This window comes from Lepisma saccharinum, chromosome 5, assembly GCF_977018435.1.
Source record: "Lepisma saccharinum chromosome 5, izLepSacc3.1, whole genome shotgun sequence".
NCBI classification, from domain to species: domain Eukaryota; kingdom Metazoa; phylum Arthropoda; class Insecta; order Zygentoma; family Lepismatidae; genus Lepisma; species Lepisma saccharinum.
In genome coordinates this window covers 20,326,065-20,338,756 of record NC_139233.1, presented here as the reverse complement: position 1 = coordinate 20,338,756, position 12,692 = coordinate 20,326,065, and the positions used below count along the sequence as shown (strand labels likewise).

Here is a 12,692-nt window from a genome sequence, read left to right as displayed (position 1 = left end):
ATCGTTGGAAACCCACCATCGTGAGGAAATGGGGGAGCTAAGAATGAGTAAAGAAAGCCGTTCGTGGACCTACAACGACGACTGGGGGTAAGTCGTACTTACCACACGTCACTCCGTAACTGGTAGGATGATCTCCCACCTGAGGCATGTGGGACTGAAGCCGGGAGTCGGTAGGTGAGCCCTGGCCCTCAAGGGCTGTTGCTTAAGAAATAATAATAATAATAATAATAATAATAACCACACGTTCTGCATCGTAGCGACAAGTCTCGAACGTGAGGTCCCGTTCTCGTCTCGGTACCATCCCTTTTCAGAGACTGACATAAAAGACCCGCTTTGTACAGTCACCTGCAATAAAAATGGCACACCAAGAGCTTGAAATATTAGTTTTGCTTCAAGGCGTTATGTGTGTTGCCTAATTCTGAGGCGATAAGTGGATTTTAATAACAAATTTTCAATTGCAGCTTTTACCACTGCCGTAGAGTGGTAACCCTTGAGATTTATAATTGTGTTTGTTACATAATTAAGAAATGGTATTCTATATGCTTTTAGTTCCATTTTCTTTGAGGGGGAGGGCCTCGCCGATGGCGCAGTGGTAGCGTCGTCGCCTTGTAATCAAGGGGTCCCGGGTTCGATAGCCGGTGGAGGTACACAGTGGTTCGGATCCCACTTTAAACTGTAATTCCAGTCCCGATTAGCCTCCCTGTGTATAAAGTGGAGTTAAAACACCAAATCAATCAATCAATCTATGAGGGGGAAAAACATCCCTGACAGGGATAAAAGTAATGTTACCAGGGATAATATTTGTGTGTGTGTGTGGGGGGGGGGGGTCGCGACATCCTCCACGTTAATTCGAACAATGCGTGTTACACACATAGTAAACCGTATAGCCTAAGTGTTTTACTTCCATGTTTGTCTTTGAAATCTTATTGGCTTCAAGACTGGAGTTCAATTACAGCATACCAAAGCAAAAAGACGCTTCTCAAGCAGGAACGCATACCTGTGTAGCAGCCAACAACACACCGTATTCATTTTCCTTGACCGAACGAATCCGTAACCAGCAATCACAATGACAATACCTTCCCTCCATTTCTGCGCTTGTCTTATTAGCAATTAATGGGAATCGATTATATGAGCTATTACTTAATGCTAGCTTCTACGGTTTACCGCATGGGAATAATACATGACTATTTCTCCTCTTCTTCTTCGCCCATACTGATGGCGCCACTTATATTAATAATACGTTTCTCTATATTTAAGAGAGTTCTGTCTAAAGTGCTCTGTTATTTTTTAAGGGAGCTTATAAATCACACGCACTTAAAAATATTCCCAAGAAAATCACGCGTACTTGTACTAATAAGCTGGAATGCCGGTTAATAGTCGGGAACTTACAGATATTTTATTTAGGTACGTTGGTTGAGTTTGTACTTTTTCTACCGTTGTAATGTTTTTCTAATTACTACATTTCAGGTAGGAATGTTTTCGCCTTCTGGAATTGTTGCTGTTAGGGGCGTATTTACAAATTCACTGGGGGCGGTAAGGTTTTCATCCAAATTTTTGTCTCTCTCCAATCCGCGAAATCAACGATCGCACTGCAGTTGTAGTCACGGACACTTCTGGGTTGTAACAATTCTATTGAAAGTCAATTGTATTGTTACAACACAGAAGTGTCCGTGACTGTACAATCACCGGCAATAAAAAGAGGACACTTAGATCCTGAAATATTCATTTTCCTGCAAGTTGGTGTGCGTGTTGCTTAAGTCTACGGCGGTAAGTGAATTTTGATAGTACATTTTCAACGGCAACTTCTACCACCGCCGTAGATTTAGGCAACACACATAACGCCTTGCGGGGAAACTAGTACTTCATAGGTGTCCCATTTTTATTGCCGGTGATACCTAAGGGTAGGGGTCCCAAACTTTTGGAATCCGCACGACCCTTTCCATGCCGCATTTTCCAAGATACACGTTTCCGTACAGGGGCGCCAACCTTTGAAAAACATTGGGTAGGCGCAAACAGCTATATTACAAATTCACGAAGTATCATTAATCCTCCATTCCATGTAGCATGTATCATGATATTAATGCATCCTAGTTTATATTTATTTTGAATCTGCATTTTACTGATTTCAATAAGCACTGCCCCACGATTCACGATAACAAATATTAACAATAACAATAACAAAAAATTGTTTTCACAATCTCGGTGATTTTGTGGATGTTAAGTGATCAAGACTATCCATCGGAATTCTTGCCGACTGCTTTAACTATCATTCAACAAGTATAATACAAGAGCCTGGGCAAACCCCAGAGACTCCCCATGCTGGAAACGTTCCCACCTTAAATCATCCACTTCGGGAACCAAACCCGGGTCTCCGCGTGGCAGTCGGACGCCATAACGACTGAACCGTCGCGGCTCTTAATGAATTGTAATTTTCGCACCAAAAAAGATGATGCAGGTGTGCCGAAATTTCCTGTTTTTACTCCACAAGAAACCAAAAGAGTGCATTCGGCAGTAACAAAATGACCGTAACTGTTGGCAGCGGTAAATGCTGGAGAGATTAATTTTTTAAAAAACATTATATTTTGGATGTTCTAAAATCTTCATTGATTCATTCATTGAACTGTGTTATTTCACTTCGCTTTACTGCCACTATTGGCTAATCGTGAAGATGAGGATGAATTGTGATGACAATCAGACACACACATGAACAGAACACAGCACAACACAAGCCTCACAGAGGATTATACTGGCTGTGAGTCTAGACGCCAGAGACTCGTTAGTCTGAGAAATGTATTCCTGGGTGTGCTACGGGAAAAGTTGACATTTGGGTTTGGGTGTCTTCGGAAAAAATATTTAATTTCAAGAAACGCCCCTCCCTTTATCACCAACCCCAACAGCCAAATGTAGGGGAGATTTACCCAAACGGTTTAAGCAGTTAAAATCGGCACCAAACCGGATACACCTCTACAACCTTCATGTTGGTTTTTTTTTGTAGTAATAGATTTCGAGAAAATAATATAAGACTGGACGAACAATCATGAAAGGTAAACACGACTCAGGCATCAAATCCAACCATTAACATTCCAAATCGATATTTTTCTCTAAATTACTGTACTTTTTTTTTTAATAATTTTCATTAGCGTGTGTCCACACATACACACAAGCTAATACTATTTCAAGTAATTAAATTGCGCTGTCGTCCCAAAACGAAACTGTCGCGCTGTTTAATTCTTTCCGTGCTTTCACAAAGCAAATATTTAATTCATGGGATGTGGTATGTCACAGCTAATTGTTCCACTCCGACCTATTACGTCTATTGTTTAAAATACAAACAGAGTCTAATTCAGGGATTAGCTCGCTGAAGTCGATGACACGTAAAGATCAGACGTGTCTTTCGAAAACGGCTCTTTCTTCTTAGCTCTCATTCACTCCTAAACGGGAAGGTACATTACCGCAGAAACACAAACCGACTAAGGGAACTAAAACACAGAACTCCTTGGCGCAACGGACCTTTATGACAATGGCCCCACAGCGCGCAAATGACGCCAGGAGTCCCGGATTCGAATCCCGGCATGGGTATGGGTGTTCTTTGCAAGTTCTTAGAGTGTCCCTTCATCAATTTCATCATATCATAACTCAACCTCATTCACGTTTATTCAAATATATGTGCAAAGGGCTGGACAGTTGTAGAATTAATTTTAAATTACAAAGTGGTGTCTGAATCAGAGGCGCAAACACAAACTTTTGTATGCGGGGGAAAAGGGGGGGGGGCAAGAGCCAATCCAATCCGATGTTAAATCAATATTAAAGTATACGTGTACTTTTCTAAATAGCAACCTCTTCGCTTCCGCGTGGTTCCTCTGTAATGAAAATAGTAATTTTCTAAATATTTATTTGGATTTACGAAGAAAACGTTCGCCAACAAGATTAATAATTCTCTTACGCTATTTTAGTTTTTATCAAGCCATAAATTTTAAATTCTTCGCAATCGTCCAACAAAATACAATATCCGACACTGCTACCTGATGCCCCTACTAGATTTGTTTTAAATCCTTTTTCGTTCCATCTTGTATATCCGCTTTCCTCAGGCTACATTTAAATTGTGTTAGCCTTGCTATATACAGGGTGTCTCATAAGTAATAGCGCAAACTGACACAGGTGAAAGTAAACACAAAGTATAAAAACAAAAAAGTCTCAGTAAACATGGGTCTGCAAACGAGCCGTTTTCGAGATAATCGCGAATGTGTGATTACAAGCCGCCGATTACTTCATTGTTTGTAAACGTCGTCCTAGTTGGTAAAATGCTAATAATGTGTGCGAATGTGTGGTTACAAGCCGTCATTGGTTGCATTTTATAACACCGAGTGCTTTACTCCTTGCGCGGTCCGAGAATTGTACATGCTTGTGACAAATTTCGAAATAATCCGGGGGTGTTCGAAAGACAACGAAACTCAATGCGAAATCGCGTACAGTATTGCATCCAGACGGAAAGACGTCACTTTGAACACCTACGAGTATACAGTAATTGTAACGTAGAACATACTAAAGTAGTGCTGTATTCCTTGTTAAAGTAAGTAGAATGTTCAATAAAAGCAATGAGATCTCCTCATTTTTCATACTGTATTATTGGTATTTTACCAACTAGGACGACGTTCACAAACAATGAAGTCAGTGGCGGTTTTTAATCACACATTCGCGATTATCTCGAATACGGCTCGTTTGCAGACCCATGTTTACCGAGACTGTTTTGCTTCTATTATCGTGTACTTTCACCTGTGTCAGTTTGCACTATTACTTTTGAGACACCCTGTAATTGTTTACGTCCAAGATTGATGGGGAAATGTCCCCTGCCCTCTTGTGGCTGTGCCACTGACCAGTATAACAATTTAGGAATTTCTTAAATGTAACCAAACAACAAAACTTCCTTTACTAAGATATAATGTCAATATCCTACTTTGGAATACAAACCTGCTATATTCTCTGCATCAGGTTGTTGGGTATTCCAGGACACCTGAAAAGACGGAAAGCATTTTTAAATTAACGTTTTTAATTATATAATATTACTTAAATATGTTAGTCAACAATACTACGAATAAGTCTGCTGTACTTTATTTTCTACTGATCTTCAAACACATTTAGCTGTAGTTGAGTGAACGACTACACGAGTGTTAATGGTCATAGTATAGTGGCTTATTAGGGCGGTTCGCCTCCTTAAGTTTTTGGGAAAGAGTAAATTTTTCTTCCCGTCCAATTGTCACCAACTTCAGAGCACAGCAAACCTACACCACATTGAGAGAGACTGACATACTACACACAAATTTGCAATTTTTCGATTAATATCCATAAATCTGTGGATTAATACTCGAACGGTCAGTCAAAATTTGCCTAAAATTAATTAGCAACAGAAAAGGGTCACCTACATCCTGAAAACTTCACTGCACTGCAATGTGCTACGTGTGTTGCCTAACTCCACGGCGATGAGCGAACCTGAATAGCAAATCTTCAATGGCATGTTCGGCCACAACTGTAGATTTTGGCGACACACACACCACATAGGGACGTTAAGTCTTTTAGGACCAAGATGTCCCTTTTTTTGTTGGTGACTGACTGTACATTGTACGGTGGTTCGGATACAAATTTATACAGATACTCTTCCGATTATCACATCTATGGCTCTGTCCGAAAGGTACGAAGTTCGTACTTGAAGCATGGTTTTGGCGGAAGTGACGTCACCTAGTACAGTTCGAAAGCGCCAAGAACAGGAATACGCAAGTGTATAGCTCGCAGTGCAGATGGAAGCTGACTCGGTCACGTGATTTCCACACTCGTTGTTAGTTTGTTTAAAATCGCGGAGATAGAAAGCCAGCAAGACAGGTTAAATTATACGTTATGGTTCAGCAAGGTGTTGGTTAAAGTGCTTCTAATGTGTAGAAATGTATGTGTACGAACATTTGAAAATGCAACGTGATTTCTATGGTGAAAAACAAGTGTTTAAAACGTGAGGAAATCAACGAGTACTCAGTTTTATCTACTGATCGTATTTGGCGCTGCAGTCGAAGTGCAATTCGAAAGACTTTCACTTCCAGTCCACGACTTCAAAACCGCCCTCCAAGACCATACTCGGAGGACGCTCGCTTCAAGTACGGTCTTGTACCTTTGGGACACGGCCTAAGCATAAACTTTAACGAAAAATTTCTAACAGCGGCAAATAGAACCAAAAAGGTAGCTTGGCAGGCCTTCGTCCTCAAAAGACTGGCTGCTGTGCTCAGGACACTCTAGATATATCTTAATTATACATGCAAATAACAATTTTGAAAATATATCCTAATACCAGGGAGGAGGCAGTAATTATGAAGGGGTCGACAAGACTCCTCCACTTACTGTCGCCTCTGGATACAACTAAACAATTCTGATTACAATCGGTTCGAGTGATTTTCTTTGATTCAACGCTTCAAGTGTGTAAAGATTTGTTCTTTAACAGACAGACAGAGGAAGCTAACTGCTTCCCACTTATGTACCTTCATAGCAACACACACACGCACAAAAACACTTCTTCATGTCCGACAGGACATTTTTCTCTTTTTCAACAAAAAAATGAAGGGTTGGGGAGAAGGGAGAACTCCATTTCTACCGTTTTTTTTTAATGTTCTCCCACTCCACACACTAAAATACAATGCATTCAATAATAGAAGGCCATCAATGACAGCAAAACACTGCAACCTCTGGGATTATTTACAGCTCGCAAAGGTGAGCGGTTGGATTTTATATTTATCGCCTCGGGATGAATGTCAGTCAGCAACAACGATCGGCAAACCTCGGAAAGTGGGAACAATTGGAGCACAGGAGATTGCAGAAGTGACTGCCGGGAAAGAGTGGCGCGAGAATAAAAAAAAAAGAAGGGGGGGATAAAGCTTTGATCCATAACGCTGAAACGCGTGTTACCGCCAATCACACGTTAACTGGACACACACAAAAAAAAAAAAACGCAATAGCTATATTAATCATACGGGTGACTCTTTTTCTTTTCCCTTGCCTATATGACACGGTTCCCAGTATAAAAAGGACTTAAAGTGTACCCGGTAAGAAACCCAGCTTCGTTCTATTGATAATGGATAAATATGTATATTGTAGAGGCAGTAATTATTAAGGGGTCGACATGACTTCTCCACTTACTGTCGCCTCTGGACACACCTAAACAATTCTCTTTTTCGTGTCCATCCTAAATAAAGAGTGTCTAGTGTCTTAAGTTCGTTCTCCAGGAATTTCGATGCTTAATATCCTCCAGATTTTGTCAACGAAAAAAAAAGGCATTTTTTGGATCAATTACTATTTTTTCACGTTTCATATATATATCTTCCAGTTTTGATCAACATCTTGAATCATTCTTACCAAACGGTACAAGACAGAAATTACAATCGAACACTCTCTTTAATCTCGATTTCCGTAGGACTATACGTTACTAAAGGTGGTGGCAGTACGTGGCATGTAGGGGAGGAATTACAGTCAGAAATATGAGTCCACTTACTCTTGAAAATATATTTTACTCTAACTTCCCTAAAATTATCTCTGTTCTCTTCTATGCTCTTAAAACTGCCCTTTCTATCTCTCTTCGTCCTGTCTCTTTTATCTCTTCTCGTCTCATCCCCCAACTGTCTTTCCTTTTTATCTCCCTATCATTTTCTCTCTCCTACAACGTCCTTCATTTTCTCTCTGGGTCTACCCCTCTCCCCATCTCTCTCGCATACTTGTATCTTGTAACCTACCACGAGTCCCATGTCTGTCCCCCGTGTCCACAATTCTTTCCTTCCTCCTCTCTGCCTCTAATCTTCTTCCTCTCTCTCTCTCTGTGTCACTAAATATGTTACTTCTCGCAAACTCTGTCCCTCCATTTCTCTCTCTCTCTCTCTCTCTCTCTCTCTCTCTCTCTATATATATATATATATATATATATATATATATATATATATATATATATATATATATATAATGTCCCTACTATTACTATTCTTTCTACTCTCTCCCATTTTCGTTCTAACCTTATTCTTCTCTCTCTTCGACTCTTAATCTTGTTCTCCAACTCATTCTCTGTATCCAATCTTGTTCTTCTTCCCTCTCCGTTTCTCTGTCTGTAATCTTGTTCTCTCTCTTCTCTCTCTGTCGCAAATCGTGTTCCTCCTCTAAACTTCCATCTTTGTCTCTCCAATCGGGACTGGTGAGGGGCAAACTTAACCACATATGCATTATTAAATAATCGGAAATGTAGGTCAGGAATTGTTAGGTTAGGAGGGTCAGGTTTAAAGCTCTTAGCATTTAGTATTGGCGTTTGTTGCAAGATGGGTGTGCCCTACACCAGACTAGTCTCTAATCTCGTTCTTCCTCTCTCTTTTCGCGCCTTCTCTCTCGTAACCTACACATGTAGTATTTTCTACTGTCCACATTTTGTATATCCATTATTTCGTTTTTCGAGACGAGGCCGAATCTTTCTCTTGGAGCTAGTGAGGCGAGAACGAGAAAAGCAACTGTAATTACATAGACCGAAAACGAGACATACGGGATTGAACTAATACAAATCTCTGTCTCGTTCCAATATCATATAGAAATTTCAGAAAAAGCCGAGAAAGGGATAGAAGGACTTCCACATCACGAGACAAGGTTGTCTCAACTCTTGTATCGTCTGGGTACAATCCTCGGTAATTGGAAATTTAGACCCTGTGCAAGAAGCACAAAAAGTGTGGAATCAAAGCAGCCCCTCTCCCTCTTCAATTAATATACGGACGGTACCGAGACGAAGAAAAGACTATCACTCTTGGAGATGACTGAGACGTCTGTGAAATCGAGATTTAGTGTCCGAGACTTTGGTATGATATTAAAAAAATATACCTAAAGCAAATTTACTTTCTTATGCGACTTGTTCAAGTACAGCAAGCGGATATCTACGCTCGTAAAAAACAGGCAACTGAGCTTCCCCCCTTTGGTGTTAGTTCTAAATTGTCATTGTTTATCAACATCTTTGGTGTTTTGTAACACAATTTCCTCTCAAACGACACCAAGTATGGATGCCTTTATTTTAACATTCGATTAAGTTTTGTCTTTCACCAATTAGGAAGGGTGTTACATCGCTCTTTGTGGCAACTCAGTTGAATATTATTTAGAATGTACCAGATTCTTTGCAGATACCAGATACAGATTACAAAGTCAAAACATTAGTGACAATTGGGAGCCTGTGCTGCATGGATTCATATATTCAGGAAAAGTCTTTTTAAGGGTTTGTAGTGTCGAAACGAGTCGTCTCACAGAAAACAACTTCATTGAGAAAATCTGTTTCCTTTAAAGCTTGTACGGTGACACGTTGCATGTGTTGTTCATACTGTACTACCGGTAATAAAATTGGGACACCTAGATCTTGAACAATCCATTTCCATGCGTGGAGTTGGGTGTGTTGTCTAACTCCGCGGCGATAGCCTAACTTATTGAAAAGTTGTTATTCAAGTTAGCTTATAGCCTTACAGTTAGGCAACACACGCAACGCATTGCAGGGGAGCGTATATTACAGGATATAAGGGTAAATCTGTGCCACCACTCTCACTTCACCCTCTCACCCAAGCAAGTGAGTCATTATTTTCTTCTGCCTGGCATCTCTTCGACAATCCAGGCAATGAGATCCATTCTATTTCTCACCAGTTTCTCTTCTTTCAATGTGTCCTTTCTATGTTGTTACTTGCTTAATTATTTGTGCTTGGGTGCGGTGTGTCCCAGAGATCATCCTCCTGTTAGATTTGTTACTTTATATTTGTTCTTAGATCGGAGATAACTGACATAGATATAAAATTACATAATACAGAAACATTACTGGAATAAGTTGTTGTGATTTCACTTATGAGGAAACTTCCTTGTTTCAGGTCATATCTTATACGAGCGTCCTCCTCTTGAAAGAAAAGAAAAATATTATTGATTGATTATGATATTTTATCTTGATGTTCCTGTCTTCAGCTCAGCCTTCACTGATGTCCGCTTTTTGTTGATGGAATACATATTAAATGTTGATCAGAGCATGTTGTTCACTGATATCGCGTTTTGTGCCTTTTGGCTAATTTGCGAAGATGGGAATGAGTGATGAAGTGATGAAATTGATGAATGGACATGCACAACAACCAAGCCCGAGCGGGATTCGAACCCGAGACCCTTGGCGTCGCAGCGCGATGTGCTAACCACTCGTCCATGTTGTTTACTGCAGATCGTGTCTTCTTTAAGGATCTTTCTCTTCAGGACGAATTCTTCTTAAGTTATTATATTAAAGGTATTTCAGAATCTAGGTGTCCAATCTTTATTGCCGGTGACTGTACATTTCGAGATTCCAGACGAGACCGAGACTTGCCCTTGGAGGCTCGGCCAAGTATCGCCCGTCGCGATACCATCCATAAATTCGAACCCAGAAACCTTACACCATCGTATTTCACGTTACCTATTTCACAGTGAATGGAAGAGAGAAACATTTCGGAACGTGAGGCGACCGGTAAAGGCTAAAAAGGAAGGCACAACTCGACGATTGCGTGCGCGAAAAATTTAAATTCACTGAAGGTTTCAAATTACTTTCGGAGGTTAGGAAAACGCATCCACCAGGCGTCTTGTACGGAAGGGGGAGGGAGATTCATCAGCAACTTAATCTCCTGTTAAAAATGAGGTTACGAGCGACAGAAGTGGGTTAAAAACGCAATCAATATATCTTATGATATGCAGGAAGGGTACTTTAACAAATGCAAAAGAAGGCAACTTGTTGCTAGAATAACAAGTGTCAAACTTCAACCCTCTAATGGTTCCGATCCCCCTCCCCCCTTCTTCTTTCTTTCCCTGCTCCTTTTTAAACTTCCTTCCGCTGGAATGGCAGGGGGAGGGGAGGAAGGAACGCCAAAAGGCATGTGCTAACAGGGAAGGAAGGAAACGCAAAATTAACCTCAATCGCGTGGGGGAAAGGGGGGGGAGGGGGAGATTTATTTTAATGCATCGTTCCAAGACTGATCCCAAAGGGACTTGATCGTTTTTTCGTTCGCCGTTGCTACCACGTTAAGGTGTGGTTCAATGGAATTAAAATGTACAAATACTTGTGGTATCTTATTTTGATTAGTCCATTAGTCTTTTAAATTTGCACCCCTTCTACTTAGGGTCCCACAGGAGGGGTGGACACTAACTCACCGATAAGTAGTTTTAGCCCAGTCCTCTACCCAAAGAGCCTACATGAGAAAATTTAAGAGGCCTCCAAGAATCGAACACAAAAACAAAAATAGAGAGAGATGAGATAAAACATTGGTAGAAAAAAGGAAGAAAAAGATAAAGAAATTAGAAAGAAAACTGACAGGAAGAGGAGAAAGAAATATAAAAACTGAGACAACGAAAGAAAGACAAACAAAGAGATAACGAAAACGGAAGAAAGGCGAAAGATAAACAATAGAAGAAAGAGGGAGAAAGATCTACAGGAACAGAAAGAAAAGAGTGACAAAGAAATGTAGAAGGAGCACAGAAAGAGATGAAGAAACATAGAGATGAAGAAAATAAAAAAGAGAAGATACATAAAGAGGAAGAGAAAAATATAATATAGAAACAGGGAGAAAAGAAAAGATATAGAAACAGGAAGAAGAGAGAAGATAAACAGGAAGAAAAGAGAAAATATAAAAAAGGAAGAAGAGAGAAGATATAAAAAAAGGAAGAACAACGAAGACACAGAAACAGGAAGGAAGGAGAAGATAGAGAAACAGGCAAAAAAAGAGAAGATATATAAACAGGAAGAAAAAGAGGGATGAGAAAGAGAGAAAGAAACACAATAAGCAATAGAAAGAAACAGGAAGGAAGTCGTGGAAAGAAAGAGACGAAGAATAAATGAGAAAAGAGATGAAGGAAGAGAACGAACGAAATAGGATAGGAAGAACTGATAAAAAACACGGAACAGCAGCTAATAAAAGTTACCTGTGATGGATTTCCATGTATATTTTGATGCATCAGCACTTTAATGTGTTACTTACGTCAACATATTTACGTCAATTGACACATATGGGGTTTTTATGTGATGGTGTGTTTTCCACAATATCTGAGAGGAAAAAAAATTACTGCATAATTTTTTTTTTTTTTAAAAAAAACACTGTTATTGAATTTAACAGTTGTTTCAAAATGAGAAAACACATTGAGAGAGACCCATATTCGCCTGGAGTTGATACCCGCAGCTGTGATTCTTTTAGTAACCTGTCACCACCACGCTCGGAGTTGGTGCTCCAGGGTAACAAATTTAGACCTGCACCAGAGAGGCAACACCAGTTTCCAAAGCTACGAGGTTTATCTTTCAAGAAACGTAATGGATTAGAATTTATTTATAGCTGGTATTTGAAATACTTACATGATCCGAGTGACCATGCTTGATACTGTTGGGAAAGGCCAGACGTACGTATATTATTACGGTCCGATATTTTCTATAGCGAAAACATGCAAAATGTATACATACCAGGGATGGCCACACAGTCCGGATAACGGATATCTGGATTTCAAATTATCCTATAATCCAGATATCCGAATAATCCGGGAAGTACGGATATACGGATAATTTGAATATCAGGATACTACAGATTTTATGAAGGATTTGTTGAAAATCCGTACAGTGAAATACGAACACGAAGAATAAAAGAATATATGGATAGTCCGCAAACGAA

General features: G+C 39.9%; 1 protein-coding gene across 7 annotated transcripts in view; it reads right to left on the bottom strand.

Annotated features, from left to right (window-relative positions):
* LOC145987701 (protein bric-a-brac 1-like) overlaps positions 1-12,692 on the bottom strand; it is a 663,074-nt gene that overhangs the window by 355,142 nt on the left and 295,240 nt on the right. For all 7 annotated transcript variants that reach the window (XM_083122257.1, XM_083122259.1, XM_083122260.1 and 4 more), the window contains one exon: positions 4,969-5,011. The gene's annotated coding sequence lies outside the window, so the exon portion shown is untranslated. The remainder of the gene's footprint in view (positions 1-4,968; positions 5,012-12,692) is intronic.